This window comes from Dipteris shenzhenensis, chromosome 17 (genome assembly GCF_047967505.1).
Source record: "Dipteris shenzhenensis isolate YYH24624 ecotype China chromosome 17, Dip_SZ_1.0, whole genome shotgun sequence".
NCBI classification, from domain to species: domain Eukaryota; kingdom Viridiplantae; phylum Streptophyta; class Polypodiopsida; order Gleicheniales; family Dipteridaceae; genus Dipteris; species Dipteris shenzhenensis.
In genome coordinates, this window is record NC_141612.1 from 47718715 (window position 1) to 47726236 (window position 7522).

Genomic DNA, 7522 nt, shown 5'->3' on the forward strand with positions numbered 1-7522 from the left:
AGGTGGTGCCAAATTCACAGCTTGTCGGTACCACATTGAATGGACTGCTAGATACATATCAAGGGTTTGCTACAACCCTTCGATTAGTGGCCATGGGTAATCCAGACCACTATTCTTTTGATCAGCTAGTTACTTTGCTTTTGCAGGAAGAGCAAAGTAGAGCTAATAGACAAGCCATTATTCCTGATCATGCATTTGCTTCAAGCAGACAGGAAGAGGCAAGGATTCCAAGCCTATGGGCAAACCAAAATCTGCACATAGCAGCTGCAATTCCTCCCATGCATCTAAAAATACAGTAGATAAGTCAGAAGAGAAAAGATGCAACTATTGTCGCAAGTGGGCAAGTTTTAAGGAGAAGAGTGTAGTACACTGAGAGAGGATGTGCACATTTTTCGAGCAAAAACCTACGAGCAAAAAAGTCCGAGCGATAGTTTTTGACACCAACCATGCTTATATATTTCTATGGGACATAAAGAGTGGGTTTTGTGGGACTATTCTGAAAACCAAGGGATAGTAAGTGTGCATGAATTTTGGCATACCATGCCTTGGGTGCCTGCTTAAAACCATAAAGGGCTTCTCTAAGTTAGCATACCTTATTTTCAGAATTAACAACCTCAAAGCCAGGAGGTTGTGTGACATATACTTCTTCCTGCAGATCCCCATGAAGAAAAGCAGTCTTGATGTCAAGTTGGTGCACTTGCCAGTGATTATGGGCTGCAATGGCAATGACACATCTAATGGTAGTAATCGTGGATGTGGGAGCAAATGTCTCCTCAAAGTCAATGCCTTGTTGTTGGGCATACCCTTTTGTAACAAGACGGGCTTTGTATCGATCTATGCTGCCATCAGATTTCCTTTTTAATTTGTAGACCCACCGGGTTCCAATGGCATGCTTGCCGGGAGGGAGATATTTATTCCCATGTGTCATTTTTAGCAATGGAATGTAACTCAGCTCTCATTGCATCCATCCACTCTTTGCTGTCAAAAGCATCTTTATGGCACAAGGGCTCTTCATTACAAGCTGTAGCAAGGAGTGCAAATTCAAGAAAGTGACCATGCATGTCTCTATTCCCTGATCTTGTCCGGGCAGCAAAAGGCTGATCTTGTTTGCTGTCCCTCAATGTATCAAGAAGCCATCTGGGAACTTGCCTTTGTTGTCTATTGACAGCTCTTTCTTCAATGACTGTATCATGAATAGTGGGATCATTTTGTGCTGGAAGAGAAACCTGCAAATCAGCATGGGGTTGTGGCTGATTATTGCTTGGTAAAGGGCCTGCAGGAGGCTCATGGTAATGGTCAAAGTCCTCTTCTGAGGATGGCAGAGGTAACCAAGATTCAAAGGCATCAAACATGTCAACATCTGGCTTAGCTTTGCAGTCCACAAGAGGAGAAGCTAAATGTTCAGCAAAGATTGCATCTTTACTGACAATAATCTTCCTAGTATTTGGTTGATATAACCGATACCCTCTACTCTCCTGGCTATAACCAATAAATATGCATTTGATTACCTTACCATCAAGCTTATGTCTCAGTTGAGATGGTACATGAACATATGCAAGAGACCCAAAAACTCTCATGTGTGAAAGTGAAGGCTTCCTGCCTTTCCATGCTTCATAATGTGTAATAGTCTTCAATGCCCGTGTAGGTGATCTATTCAGCACATATAGTTGGCACACATCACTGCATCAAGCCAAAATTTAAGCATGCATCTGGCCATCTCCATTGTGGACCTGTTTTTCCTTTTAGAAACATGATTCTGCTGAGGAGTGTAAGGAGTAGTGCATGAGTGAATAATGCCCCGTGAAGATAGAAATGCATCAAACTCCTTAGACATATACTCTCTCCCCCTGGATGATTCATTCTCAACCATATTCAGCCACCTCTGAAAGCATAAGAAAACTTCAGATTTGGCTTTTAAAGCATATACCCAGCAATATCTTGTGAAATCATCAATGAGAGTCGTGAAATATTTGTACCCTCTAATGGCATTTGTCCTCATTGGGCCACAGACATCACTGTGCACTAACTGTAATTTCCTTTGTGAGAGTTTTGGACAATTCTTTTGAAAAGGAAATCGATGCATTTTACCCAAAAGACAACCCTCACACACATGTTTGGAAACTGTGTGAGTTTGAGTACATCATTTGCCATCTGCTGTGAATGTAGCTTTGCAAGAGCTCTATAATTGAGATGACCCATTCTTTCATGCCAAAGATGAGTTTCAGCAAGCTGTGAATCTGAAATTGCAAATGCTTTAATAGAAAGTGCAGTTGAGTGATGATCAAGGTGATAAAGCCCCTTTTGCAAAGTGCCAGTGAGAACTATGGCATTGTCATCACGAAGATCATAAACTAGGCATCTGTAGCCATCAAAAATCACTCTGAAACCTGAAGTGGCAATTGCTGAAATTGAAATCAAGTTGACTTCAATTCTAGGCACAAAAAGAACATTTGTCACAGTGACAGGATCGCTTGAAATGGATGTGAGCTGCACATCTCCAATTCCTTTTATAGCATATGAAGCATTATTAGCACATGTGACAGTCCCCCCTCGAGGTGCATCAGCTAAAGCATGAAACAACTGTCTGAAAGATGTGACATGCTTGGAAGCACCACTATCAAAGTACCAAGACTGAGCATCATTAGTAGTAAAGAATGCATCAGCTTTGGAGGGATCAAATGAGCAATGGACAGCCCATGCCCAATCATCCTGAAGAGCATGTGCATGTGAAGCATCTTCTGGCTCATGGGATTCAATAGCATGAGAGGCATTAACTGTCAATCCTGCTTTCTTTTTCTCCAAAGCAATGCGCTTCCTGCATTCTGAAATGTCATGTCCAGCCCACAAACAGTTTTATTATTATAGAACATTTTGGAATCTATTTTGAATAAATTTTTATAGCAAATAAGAAAGTAAGTAAACATATGCTCGAAATTCACCTAAACCTTTATCAAACTCGAAAGTGATTATAATGGTTGCTCAAATGTGACTTGAAAAGTGATCCTTTACTAAATATTGCATCATAAGAACTTCAAATCTACATATTATCATTACACTTTACTAGTTTTATAAAAAGAGAAGCCTAAGCTTTGAGGTTCAATAAATAAATACATGCCTACCCCTTGGGTACATTAAAGAAGCATCTGTTCCTTTGCTTATACTACACTATTCTCCTTGACAATTGCCTACAAACAAATTTATTGCTATAAAACATTTCAAAATCCGTGTTGAACAAAATTTCATAGAAAATACCAAAAAGTAAGGAAACATATGCTTGAAATTCATCTAAACCTCTATGACACTGAAAAGAGATTATGATGTTTGTACAAGTAACAAAAGGAATATTAAAAGTGAGAGTTGACTTCAAAGCTCCTTATTCTCACTATAATTTGCTAGTGGGAAGAAGATAGTACCTTGTTCTCCATGAAGAAGCTTGTAGATTGGCAAAATCCACCAAAACCACTTCAAAATGTTAAGGAAAAGAATTTCCATACCAAACTAAAGACAAGAATTGTGAAAGCAATCCAAATATCTATGAAGGTTGAAAGATGGATGAAAGGAAGATGGATTTTCATTCTCCATAAGCTTGATCTTGAGATTGATCATCTTTCCATCTTCTTTCTAAGAATCTAATTCAGGTGTCTCCTCTAAGCTAGAGGCATACTAAATCATTGTTCCCTGTAGTCGCATTGAAGCTACAACAAATTTGGAGGAATACCCTCAAAGATCTTGTGAATCTTGACTCAAACACTTTGAAATGGAGAGGAAATGTAGATGAGAGAAGAAGGATGGGATTGTGCTAAAGATATACTAAAAAGGCAAGTTAAAGAATGACAAGATCATGACATTTAAGTCCAATCAAATGTGAGGAGGGACAAAGAAAGAAGCTTCCCACTCAAAAGAAAGAAGAGGTTCAAAATTGGGATTCCATAGAGGAGGTGAAAGGGCACCCAAATTTGAGGGAAGGGAAAGGGAAGGGGAAAACGTGGAAGATGAAAGAAAGACAGTCGTCAGATGTGAGAGTTTGGTTTTAAGAGATTTGGTTTAGGTCTGGTTGAGAAATTGAGTTTGCAAGTTTGGTTACACTTTTAAAACATGTGATAGGAGAGGTGAGGGCATAAGTTCGGGAAAAGGGGAGCATCATATCACATCCCCTCAAGCCAATTTAATATTCGAATTTAGTCACCTTATTCTGCCATATTTCCACAAGAAGGGCACTCTTATAGGGCATCTTTTTTAGTCAAATTATTTTGTAATGCTACATGAAAATTACTTTGCAAAGATTTGTCAAAAGTTTTTGCTTCATCAAAGTGTTCCATTGGTGACATGTCCATAAAGATTGCTAGAAAAGAACTAAATTGAAAAATCTTTTGTTGATACTTGAAAGATTTTTTATATATCCAAGAGATTGTTGTTGGCTTCTTTAAATGATCTTAAGTGGATTTGATGCTATATTGTCTATTTACGATTGATTGTATGTGAATAAGTCTAATTGTTGATATTGATGATGTACCTTTATCTCTTGCATGGCTATTACCACCATGAAATGTCAATGCATCTTGTTTTAGAGACTAACCTAATGAAATATATGATTCATTATGAAGTAGTGCCAAATGTTGATTTTCTTTGACATTTGCATGAATGTTGGCTTCTTGAAAAGTTGATGACATGTTGATCTCCTCTTTGCATCTAATTTTACAAATTTATTTGCTTGCATCTTGTTGACCTTCTGCATTGTCGTGATTGAACTTCACATACTCTGAAACAACATAAATGTATAGCTAATTTCTTCAAATTTGTAGTTGCAAGTTGATGACGAACAAGTCCAGTGGTTGACTTGTCTCCTGATAAGGCAAGGCACACTTTTGTCAACTTCGATTGAGACCACTTATCCTACGAATGATATTTGAAGTATGGCAGTTTGGTAGAATAGTTGGTAGCTTCGTCAATTTGTTTTGGTCTTACTTAGCTAGCTAATCTTTGTAGCCCAACTTTCGTGCTTTTGATTGTGCCTATTCTACTCTGAAATGTATGACGAAATTGGTTTTTTTATATTTGCTGCATGGCCTCAAAATGTGACATTCTCTCTTCATTTCATAAAGTGGGAGATATAGGTACATGTGTATTGGATTGCAAATGACATAGCTCGGTTGCAAGTCTGGTGATCTTTATGTACACTCAATGATTAGGGCAATTGCTGGTATAGTAGGCTGAATAAAGTTTCTTTAACTATCAGTCTTTGTCTTAAAACATATATTTACTCACTCCACATAAAATTCATCCCATGCTTGTTGATAAGCAATCTAACTTGGAGGCCTACCAAATGCATGGGTGGCATCTCTAGACCTTGTTATCTGTAACTCTCATATACATCTTGAAATTTTTAATTTTTCTCTTTTATAACTATAAAAAGTATAATTTCAAGCCTACCATTGCATAGATCATTAAATTTTGAACATTTTTCCTTTTTACAGCTCCTCAATCTGAGCTGAGGAGTAAAAGTTATGACCCCTTCTGCATAGGCTCTCCAAGGGTATTTTGCCGGCGGAATAGGGTTGGGGCAAGCTCTTCAAACCATATTCCTCTGGCAAAATACACTTAGAGGGTCTATTAAAAAGGTACTATTTATTTTTCTTAGGTCATCCCGAGGAACCGTAAAGAGGATATTTGCTCAAAATTTCATGATCCAAGCAATGGTGAAAGGAAAAGAAAGGAATTTTGAAAGTCATAAAATGTCATCACTTGGACATTATATATGTATATTATATAAAGGTATATTTATATCTATATCTATTTATCAATGTTTCATATTTACTTACATATTCCTTGAAATAATTTGGAATTTTTTGCTCCCCAAAAATGACTTGAGCCTATATATTTTGACCCCTCCCACCTTTTGTCCACTCGTCACTCGGGGGTTTTTGCTCGAAAAATGGAAACTCCCATTGAGAAAGAAAATAATTTCAAACATACTCAAGGTCTAGGTATGTATTTATTTGTTGAACCTAAAAGGTAAGGCTCTTCTTGCTACATAACTAGTAAAGTATATTCAGAATACATAGATTTGAAGTTCATACGATGCGATGTTTAGTGAAACCTCACTTTTAAAGTCACTTTTAAATAAGCGTTATAATCTCTTTGTAGGTTGATATAGCTGTGAATGAATTTTGAGCATATGTTCCCTAACTTTCTCTTATTTACTATGAAAATTTACTCAAGATAGATTTCAAAATATTATATAGTATGAAAATTGTTTGTAAGCAAGTTTCAAAGAGAAGAGCGGATATACGAAGGAAGACAAGCTTCTTAAACATAGTCAACATCTAGGTATGTATTTATTTGTTAGACCTTAAATCTTAGGCTCCTCTTTCGATACAACAAGTCAAGTACAATGAGAATAATTTATTAATATTTCATTTATGCATTATTCTATTGTGTTGGACAATGTCTTTTAATCATGTCATTTGTGTTTAGTTTGTTATTGTGTACTAAGTGTGTTTTGTATATAAGTTTGTATCAAAATTTTATAATATTTGAATTTTATTGTTTGATTAGATTTTTTGTCAAATATATTAATGCTTATATTTGTATTATTATAATTGTTTTTGTATTGTGTTTTTTAAAATGTTATTTATATCGTTTATGGGCGCTTTTATTTCACATGTTGGATGATCGTTATCATGGTAAGAAGTTTGAGGTTTTTGTATTGTTTGCTAATGTTATGAATATGCTTATGTTAGGTGAAAAATAAATGAAACTAGAGTGGGTGTTGGGATAAGGGAAAACGGGACATTTATTTTCAAATTGGATCTCCCTTTTTTAAGAGAAATAAAAACTCTTTAGCAATTGAAAGTGATCTCAATAGTCTTTGAAATGAAGGGAGAAACTATATGGAACTATGGCTTGATGTGCATATATATCCTTCCGCTCTAGTCTCTTCATCATAAAGCATGACAATTCCATGGGTTAACTAGTTTTTATGAAGCTTTTATGTGAGGGTGAGATGTCTTTTTAGGATATTGTCAAAAGCTACAAGCTCATGGAGATAACATCCTTCATAGCCACTATTAACCTTTGGATTTTAAAAGAGATATAAGGATTAGAATGCTAAAGTCTTGGAATCAACATTGCATATAATCTATGCACAATCTAAATGTCATGATAATCAAGAAGGAAAGAGGGAATGGCATACTTCAGAAAGGGAATCAAGACATACAAGTCAACCTTCAAACACTAAATGCTCAAATGGCTGAGAGTATTGTAGAAACCCTTTAGCTTCAAATGCAAAATGCAACTTTAAATGAGGAGATTTTAAAGCTACAAAGGGAAATACTATACATGAAATATAATTCAATTGGTGTACGCTTGTAGAAAAGAAAATTATGTGGGATTGATGAATGGCTAAGAAAAGTGGCATTGGAAGCATTGAGTAAGTGATTGTAGGACTATTTAAGAGCTCATCTCTATTCATGATAAAGGTTCTGGCATTGTGGGGGAAGAGTTCAAAAAACGAGTGATAGAA